This window comes from Stenella coeruleoalba (genome assembly GCF_951394435.1).
Source record: "Stenella coeruleoalba genome assembly, chromosome: 6".
NCBI lineage: Eukaryota > Metazoa > Chordata > Mammalia > Artiodactyla > Delphinidae > Stenella > Stenella coeruleoalba.
The window spans coordinates 98,571,485-98,581,667 of NC_137151.1; the positions used below are offsets into that span (position 1 = coordinate 98,571,485).

Consider the following 10,183-nt stretch of genomic DNA (forward strand, 5'->3'; position numbering starts at 1 on the left):
TTCCCAAACTACTAAACTAGAATCTCTAGGGAACCCAAGAATCTGCATTTGACAAATTCCCCCAGATCACTCTTATGTACACTAGTGTGAAAAACATTTGCTATAGCAATCTCTAAAAAGTGAGGATAAAATAAGGGTATTTCAGATAAAGAGGCAGAAAGAAGTTACTTCTCACAAACCATTGCTGAAAGAACTACTGAAAGACATACTTCACTGTAAGAAAAGATTGAAACCTGGGAGGAAGGATTGGGATGCAAGAGGCAATGGTGAGCAAAACGATTGGTAAGCATGTGGTAAACCTGAATAATTGCCTATAGCAGGCAAAATAAAACTAATGAAAGGGGAGGAAAATTAAAATGAGGTGAAATTAAGTTAAAAGACAACCGTAACATAGAAAAAGAGGTTGTGTAATTGGTGTTAAAGCATGCCAAAACTTCTTAGAGTTTGGAAGAGGAAAGGAGATACCGAGTAAACATTTTTTGGACGTACAGGAGCATGACTTAAGGATAATAAAAGAATAAAAATATAAAGTATAATTTTGAAATTAGTAGGAAAAAAGGAATTTGAAAACTGTAATAGCCAAAAAAAAAAAAAAGAAAGAAAGAAGAAGAAACAAAGAAGCAAAGGCAGGAGGAAAGAATGTTTCAAGAGAATGCGTGAGCAATGGCATAGGAGTGGAGAAGAGGCTCCACTGTCAGGTAAATTTGATTTTACTCTACTTACATGCTAATAACCTTGCCTAGTATGTTTTTTAAAAAAATAAATTTATTTATTTTTGGCTGTGTTGGGTCTTTGTTGCCGTGCGCAGGCTTTCTCTAGTTGCGGCGAGCCAGGGCTACTCTTTTGTTGTGGTGTGTAGGCTTCTCATTGTGGTGGTTTCTCTTGTTGCGGAGCATGGGCTCTAGGAGCATGGGCTTCAGTAGTTGTGGCACGCGGGCTCAGTAGTTGTGGCTTGAGGGCTCTAGAGCGCAGGCTCAGTAGTTGTGGCGCACGGCCTTAGTTGCTCCGAGGCATGTGGGATCTTCCTGGACCAGGGCTGGAACCCAAGGCCCCTGCATTGGCAGGCGGATTCTTAACCACTGTGCCACCAGAGAAGTCCTATTATGGCTTCATGGGTGTTGGCAGAAGACACAAGATTCCTGGGTAAGATACAAAGGACAATATTACTCACAGCCTGGCTAGTAGCGTAAAAATCAATCAGCATATTTGTGTCAGTTTCCTTATTTCCTAAGCCCCACAACAGTGACACAGAGTGTCTAAGTGGATGCTTGCACACGTAGTGCGTTGTATTACAAGAGAGAAACACTGAGCTTGGGAACCTGTTGTTTTATAGCAAGCAGTAAGCAAGTTTGCTCTTTGTCCCAGAGGAAGACATTGCCTCATCTACAAAGGTTATATATAATCCTGAGAAATGGTCCTGGTAAAGATCAGTTAGGGCTTTGCATTCCTGGCACACTCAGTAAGACATGTAGGAACATGAGAGACCCGTGGAGGAGTATCTCCCAGCATACAGAAATGAGAGTCTGTGAGTAAATTGTTTTGCTGGGTCATATGGTGCATTGGACAGGGAAGGAGGAAGAGGAGTGGAAAAGGAGTAGGGAGAAGTAATTTAAAACCCCAGAGCTGGGGCTTCCCTGGTGACGCAGTGGTTGAGAGTCCACCTGCCGATGCAGGGGACACGGGTTCGTGCCCGGATCCGGGAAGATCCCACATGCCGCGGGGCGGCTGGGCCGGTGAGCCATGGCCGCAGAGCCTGGGCGTCCGGAGCCTGTGCTCCGCAACAGGAGAGGCCGCAGCAGTGAGAGGCTTGTGTACCGCAAACAAAACAAAACAAAACAAAACAATTTCCCCCCACCCCCCCGCGAGCTAAGGGCCTTTTATAGCCGTTTGGGCTGCTATAATAAAAACCATAGACTGGGTGACTGAAGTAACAAACATTTCATACAGTCCTGGAAGCTGGAAAGTCCAAGATAAAGGTGTCAGCTGGGTTTTTATAGCATCTTAATAAAGAACAATAAACTTTTAGAGTAGTGACAAAACAAAGGAAAAGCACGTTGGGCTTCTAGGAGATGGCAAATTGTGGAAAGGTAAATATATAAAGGGAACTAATGGAAAATAAGGGTTGTTTTTAGCAAGGTTTGTTCTGTAGGTTTCTCTGGCGCCATCTGCGGGCTGATAAGAGTCTAGTCCTCTCTCTGATGATTGAGAATCGATCTGCCCTTCCTGGTACAGAGGGGGAGGCCAGAAAGTTTTTCTTGTGTCTTGTTGTGGTTTCTTCTTTATATCTTTAGTTGTAGAAGATCTTTTCTGGTAGGTTCTGGCCTTTTTCATTGATGGTTGTTCTGTAAATAGTTGTAATTTTGGTGTGCCCATGAAAGGAGGTGAGCTCAGGGTCTTTCTACTCCACTATCTTGGCCCATCTCTTAAGTGCAAATCTTTTAAATTGGACTTAACCTGTTTATATCCCATGCCAATTTTTCCTTTTGGGGAGACATATCTCTAAGAGCTCTTTGTAAATGAAGAAAATTAGCCCTTTGCTACATATGCTATAAATATTTTCCTGAATTGCCCTCCCCCTTTAATTGAGGTATAGTTTAATTGGGGTACAATACTGTATAAGCATCAGGTGTGCAACATAGTGTTTCACAATTTTTAAAAGTTATATTTCATTTATAGTTACAAAATATTGGTTATATTCCCTGTGTTGTACTATTCCCTGTGTTGTATATATCCTTGCAGCTTTTTTTTTTTTTTCAAATGGGTCAGTTATTTAATTAGGTTCTTTGTAAGAAGTTTAGAACACTACTTTGTGAGGATAAATTCTATTTGTGAGAGCAAATACAGAGCGAAGGTAGCCCTGGAGCTGAGGAACAGCTTTGACTCTTCGCAGAATTTGTGAGTCCGCAGCTTTCTGATCTACCTTGCTCTGCTCTGTAATCTCGTAGTTCTCTCTCTGCGTGTTGAAGATCTCACCTTCCTGGTGCCTGAGCTTACGCAGCTTCTTTTTTTTTGCGATACGCGGGCCTCTCACTGTTGTGGGCTCTCCCGTTGCGGAGCACAGGCTCCAGACGTGCAGTCTCAGCGGCCATGGCTCACGGGCCCAGCCGCTCTGTGGCATGTGGGATCTTCCCGGACCGGGGCACGAACCCGTGTCCCCTGCATCGGCAGGCGGACTCTCAACCACTGCGCCACCAGGGAAGCCCACGCAACTTCTTTCTAAAAAAAAAAATTTTTTTAATGCATTTTTATTGGCGTATAATTGCTTTACAATGGTGTCTTAGTTTCTGCTGTATCAAAAAGTGAATCAGCTATGTGTATACATATATCCCCATATCCCCTCCCTCTTGCGTCTCCCTCCCACCCTCCCTATCCCACCCCTCTAGGTGGTCACAAAGCACTGAGCTGATCTCCCTGTGCTATGTGGCTGCTTCCCATTAGCTACCTATTTTACCTTTGGTAGTGTATATAAGTCCAGTACATTCTCTCACTTCATCCCAGCTTACCCTTCCCTCTTCCCGTGTCCTCAAGTCCATTCTCCACGTCTGCATCTTTATTCCTGTCCTGCCTCTAGGTTCTTCAGAACCTTTTTTTTTTTTTTCAGGTTCCATATATATGTGTTAGCATACGGTATTTGTTTTTCTCTTTCTGACAGACTCTAGGTCCATCCACCTCACTACAAATAACTCAGTTTCGTTTCTTTTTATGGCTGAGTAATATTCCATTGTATATATGTGCCACATCTTCTTTATCCATTCATCTGTCGATGGACACTTAGGTTGCTTCCATGTCCTGGCTATTGTAAATAGAGCTACGCAGCTTCTTTCTGAGATGTTCTGGGATTTTCACACCACTGATATCAATTTTGGTGGAGGTGGCAATGACAAATTTCTGGTGTGTTCTACGCTGAGGAACTCAATTGAGGGCCCAGTCACAAGTAGCAAGCCACTGATCAGCTGCTTCAGGAAAATGACCCTCTTGCCTCTGTGGCGCCCAGGGAGGATGATCAGAATGGTCCCAGGAGTGATGCTAGCACACAGTTTTCTCACATGCTTACCGAAGGGTTTTTTGCCAACTCAACAATTTTCGAGGGCACATCTTCAGTAGGATAATACCTAGGCATTTTGCAAAATTTAACCACTCGGGTACCACCATTCTTGACACCACCAACTGGTTTTGTGACAGGAGCAAGAACCTCCACCTTCTTTTTCTTTCTCTTTTCAACCTTGGCTTTATCTTCTGAATACTTCCTCTTGTAAAAGGCCTTTCTGGAGTACATAGCCGATCGGGAATGTCTGCCAGTTCCTCTGACCAGGACAGGGTTTCGGCTTCAGTGGGGCTTCCCCTTCTTAACCTTCTTCACCTTTTTAACCTTGCCACCAGCATCAGCCTTCTTGGCTTCAGGTTTTTTCTCCTTAGTATCTGGCTTCTCAGCTTTTTCACCCGCCATCTTGCAAGATGGGAAAGAGCTCCTTGTAGCTCATTTGTTTTATACATAGTAGTTGTACCTCTTAACCCCCTACCTCTTTCTTGCCCCTCCCCCCTTCCCACTTCCCACTGAGTTGCCCTTTGTTTGTTGAATTGTTTGTGGCCTTGGAGAAATGTTTAATTTCTTCTTCTTTTTTAAAATGTAGTCAAATGTGTTAGTAGCTATTCAGTAGGTAGTTATACCTGGAGAAGCAAGAAGAAGGTGGGAGCCTCAGCCTCCATTTCCTTGAATAACAGATTAGGAGCCAGGAGAGGGGATCTTAGGGTTTGAGATGTGGGAGTTGTGTTGGGGGAAAGACCTGCCAAAGGGAGGTGAGTTAGGAAACTTGTAGGATAACCATGTGGTTGGGTCACATGGGAAATATGACTAAGGGCTCTGGAATCAGCCTTTGTGGGTTCAAATCCCAGGACTAATATTACAGAATGACTTTCGCAGGGGGCAGGTAATGAGCCTCCTATGTCTTAGTTTCTTCATGTAGAAATTATTAATATTTTATCTGAGGCTTAAATGAGATAAGGTCTGGCACACTGCTTGGCAGACAGGGAGTGCTTCCTAGAAAAGAAATAGAGAACTTGGGTTAGCTTGTAGGAGGAATGGAAATGAATAGACATATGGAGAAACTCATAGATTGTAGGTGAGTGAGAGAGGAATGAATGGTCAACCCTCTTTCTGTGGTTAAAATCATGACCATATTACGAAAACAACAATCGAAGGCTGTGGCTTGGAGGTTCAACCTAGAAACTCTAGAACCAGAGAGCTTGTTCCAATTCCAGCCCTACCCCGTACTGGCTTTGTGACATTGGGCAAATCACTAATGTCTCTCTGACTTGGTTTCTTCAACTAAAAGTGTGGAATAATAATTATACCTATCTTAGAGATGAAGAAATGAAAAGTGAGCTAAAATATGTAAAGAACCTAGAAAACTATGACACAGCGTATGTACCTAAAAAAGTTATTATATTACTATTAATCATTTTTCACTGTATCAGGTGCATTTTTACTATCACCTCCTTTAAGTTTTCTGAGATAATTGTTCCTTTCAATACGCATCCACCTATTGCCAAGATAGTGTTCCTGATATTACTAGGTCCTAAATTTTGGGGTTGACTTAAATCTGCCCTTCCATCCTCTGGATCTTTCATATTCTCTGCTAAACTAATAATATTCTATGTTATTAATAGATATTGATAACTTCATGTTATCTCTCTCAAATGACATTTGCATTTTAACAAGAATTTTCAAGGCCTTGACTCAAAGCGGTGAGTAATGTGGTTATTTTAGGGATCCTGGCAGAGAGAAACAGTCCTTGGGCTGGGAGAGCTTTCCTAAATTCTAAATTTATATCAAGCCAGCAGCTGCCTACCCTGCTCACTCAGAATATGGAGTGGGGTTGTATTGGTGATCAGGGAGTGATTTAAATCAATTAACCAATAATTTTGTCACTAGTTATATGCCAACAACTGTCTTAGGTAATGTGGGGAAGAATATAAAGATGAATAATCCTTGTTTCAAGGAATTTATAATCTAATTGAAGACATCAAGATGTAGAACAATAAAAAAGATACTTATTCTCATTGCCAAGGTCAGAACAGACCTGAGAATGTTGCCTACTGATCAATATACTGGTGTGAAGTCTTGAGGGCCGGGTCAAACCAGGAAGACGCTTATCTAGATAGGAGCTACTCATAAGATCGTTTTACTGCAGAGCCATAGCAAGAGTAACTGCTTAGAAATGGAGCCAACTCTGAAGTCAGACCACTAAAGGGGGAGTTACGGTATTGAGTTATGCACTGGAGGGAGAGTCTGGATGAAGCATTAACAGAGGGTGAGAGTCTGGGACAGGATGGGAGTGCAGGGCAAGTGAAGGTGGAGGATCCATGTAACTTAGTGGGGACATCTTCCATATGAGTTCTGGCATGACTTGTGAGGTGAGGATGGCATTTTAAAGGAATAAAACTGGGATGAACAAATAATATCTTTCCTCATTTGTCAAATAAGGAAGATTGAAACACGTGAGTACTAAGGAATTGCCCAGCTCTAGTAGTCTATAAGTCAATCATTCTAGGACCAAACAAAAAGCAACAATAGTTAGTATTCAAATCAGCCATATAGACCCATGTTTCCAAATCATAGCTCATCAGAGTTCTTTTGTTCATTTGCCGTGAAATCTTTTAATTTTCTTACATTGTCTCTTGAATGTGTTAAGAAAGTGTAGATTCTTAGCTCTCCAAAACTGAAGTGGTCTTCTTTACAAGACAGGAGAAAGAAGAAAAACAAATTTAGCCCAATTCAATGATTTAAACCTAAAGTTAAGCAGACTGAGACAAAATGATAGTGTCCGTTCTCCATTTTTTCCATTGAGCACCAGATCAGCTTTGATGTTCAACATACTTTTCAATTATCCTTCTCTATTTTTAATAGATTAACAGCAAATCAGATGCTTATTGTACAATTCTCTAACAAGGCCAAAAAAAAGTATTACTGAAATGAAAAAGAAAAGAACTAATGAATATTAAAAAAAAAACAATTGTAACTAGTCTTTTTGGTCTTTGGTCTTTTAGTTTTTACCCCTCTTCTTCCCCCTTGCTTCACTCCAAGATGGTGTCTTGGTGTATTTGCTTATATAACCTTATGGTATTGAGTGGAGGGCGTCCTTGTGTTCATAAACCTGTGTCTTCTGGCTCCGTAGTAATATCGGTCGTCAACCTGGTTGGTGCCAGGCCTGAATGCATTCCAGGGCGAAGCTGTTGCTTAGTGTAATTTGTGTTCTGGCCTCTCTGGTTTGATCAGGGCCAGTGGTTTCCCTGGCTGACCGGGTTCACCCCAGTCCTGACTAGTACTAGGGAAACCCCTTGAAGTCTGATTATAACTCCCATTTGGCCCTGGTGCAACAACACTCTTCCCTCCCACTACACATTCCACTTCCTCCCTGACTAGTACTTTTTCTTCCAAACCCCCTTACCAGCTTTCAGTGATAACTGAATCCCATCTAGATCACGCCTCCGAAACCATGCTCACCACCTGATTTACTTTCAGGAGTTTGGGACTCTGGTAGGTGGTAGGGGGAACTGATAAGATGATTGCATTCCAGACGTTCAACAGGAAGCAGAGCAAAAGTCTTCTGTCTGGGAAGGTCCCCAACTCATCTGGGTGTTTCTAAATCCCCCTTAGCTTCTTCACCCATTCAATCAATACATATTAAGAACCTACTGTATGTTAGGCCCTCTGTTAGGTAATGGTGATATAATGGTGAACAAGATAGGGTCCCTGTCCTCTTGGTGCTTATAGAGTAATGGCAGGGGGGAGTACACATGATAAAGAACTCAGCAAACACGTACATAAATGCAATTTTTTAAGTGCTATGAAAGAAACAAATAGGAGTCTGTGTTCCAAATAATAAGGGAGACATTAAAAAACCCATTTCAGAAGGAGTTTGGTGAAGATTTCTGATAAGACACTTAATCTGTTAAGGATGAGAGACAGCCAACCATGTGAAGACAGGAAGAGAATGCGGGGCAAGGCATAGCAAATGCAAAAGCCCGAGATGGTAAAGAGCCTCCAGATGGGTTGGGAAGTAATCTGCAGATATAAGATTTTCCTTCCATTCTTACAGAAAAGTGACATAATTTTGGGGGTATGATTAAGACTACAAACTAGAAACTTGCTGAGTTTTGAACAAGGCTCAGACTAAGGTAAGCAAGTGAGGCACTCACCTCAGGTACAAAATTTAAGGAAGCACCAAAAAACTAAATGGTCAAGGTAAGCATATTTTAAAACATCAAAATTAATGTAAAAAGTCAATGATGAACAAAATATCAAATTTTAAATAAAATACAGAATCAGTATTACTGAATTCTCCTTTTGTCATAGGCTCCAATATGGTTTAGCACGGCTCTGGTATTAGTATCATCTCCCAACAGAGATCATTTTACTTTTCCCTTTCCAGTTTGGATGCCTTTTATTTATTTTTCTTACCTAATTGTTCTGGCTAGAACTTCCAGTACTATGCTGAATAGAAGCAGTGAAAGTAGGTATCCTCTAACCTCTTAAAATTTAGAATTCGTAAAAGGAGATGACTGGAATGTCCATAAAGTTTGGAAGGACTGATCTTTATGAGTGTGTCATCAGTTTTGACTTGAATTGATTAATGGTGTTCCATTGTTATACACATATTCATTAACTTAATAAATATTTATTAACATATATGAAAAATTACCGCTAGGCTTTCCCTTTGTTAGATTTTTTTTCTTGTATCATCATCTTGATGATTATTCTCAAATTCTTTTTCCACTGGAAATTAGGAATGAATAAGGTAAAAGAGCTGCCATAAAAAATGTTTGAGAAGTGCCAATATAGCCCATAAATCTATGGCTGAATTGTTTTGGAAAGGCTTTATGGTAATTTAGGGTAGAAAGATGGTATCAAGATTTAAGCTGCTATTTGGTTCACTTGCCACTTCGGGGAGGGATGACCTGGTCAGGGCTGTGGCCAGTAGGACTTAGACATGGAGTAGGGACTCCCAACCCAATTCTGTGATGAATCTGAAGTTAGGAATGTAAATAAAGCTGAAAACTGTTGTGCAGGAATTCTGAGATTCAAGGGGTCATAAGGCAAGCTCTGGGGGTAGCCATGGCTGAAGGGAACTGGAACCAGCTAGGACAGCCATGTTTGAAACAAGAATCATGACTTCTGTGATCTCACACCCCCTGGGTATCAGTTGGAAACTTTGACTAGGCAGAGTGCTGTAAGTATATTAAGGGTAGAACCAGACAGCATCACCCACTTACTTATTCTCCTTCAAATCCATCTCAGCTATCACCTTCCCTTGCTCCGTCTTCGTGCCTTTACTCAATTGTACTTAGAAAGTCAAGTTATTTCAATCAGGCTATCTGCAGAAAGGGCGGGTAGACCTCCTGGTACATTTTTCACCGACTTCAGCACCAGAAATCAGTTTGCTGCTAACTCCTCATTTTCTGGATTGTTGAACTATCTCCCCTGGGTAATCAGAAATCCTGAGGTATTCCCATAGAGGAAGACTTTGGATATCGGTTGGTCAACTTCCAGGAGAAGCAAGATTCAAGACACATCACTCTCTTGATCTCGCCTGTCCATATTATAGCTATAATTAGCCTAGAAAGCCAGGGACTTTGCTGTTTTCTCCTGGAAACACAGCTGCAGTTGCTGCACCCTTGATTCTGAATGTTGTGCTGAGACTGAGGCCACCTGTCCCTATGTCTGTATTTTTTTCTCAAAGAGCTGAGTGATTGCCTTGAACAGCTGTGGGTATTTGCGTTTTATTTTTATAAGCCCTAAGCAACTGAGTGAAAAGCAAAGCCAATTATGTCATTGAGTCCTTTAATATGTATGAACAGAATAGCAGAAAACTGAGTTAGCCATGGCATATACAAGGTTTACATAGAAGAAGAAACACTGAATTTTACTGGGAAATCAGTGAACAAAGAGGCAAAATGTTTGCTTTTTTGGGGAAAGACTATTTTTACTTTGTTTACGTTCATTTAGATAAACTATCTTTACACAAAATCTCTTTAAATCCTACAAACACTGAATTTATCAATACAAGATGGCAGAGGAAGCATGGTTGGAGGACATGCTGCACATAAGTTTAGCAAAGAGAATTAGGTTTTCATATGCAGTAACCCCTACAGATTTGTTTGTCCTTGGGACTGTTTAAAATAA

The 10,183-nt window shown here is 41.3% G+C and overlaps 1 pseudogene across 1 annotated transcript; it reads right to left on the reverse strand.

Annotated features, from left to right (window-relative positions):
* Positions 1-2,491: 2,491 nt before the first annotated feature.
* On the reverse strand, positions 2,492-4,447 carry LOC307188328 (large ribosomal subunit protein eL6-like; annotated as a pseudogene). The gene is made up of 2 exons: positions 3,813-4,447; positions 2,492-3,030 (listed from the first exon to the last, which is right to left on the reverse strand). The product of its transcript is annotated as a large ribosomal subunit protein eL6-like (transcript).
* Between the last annotated feature and the right edge of the window lie 5,736 nt (positions 4,448-10,183).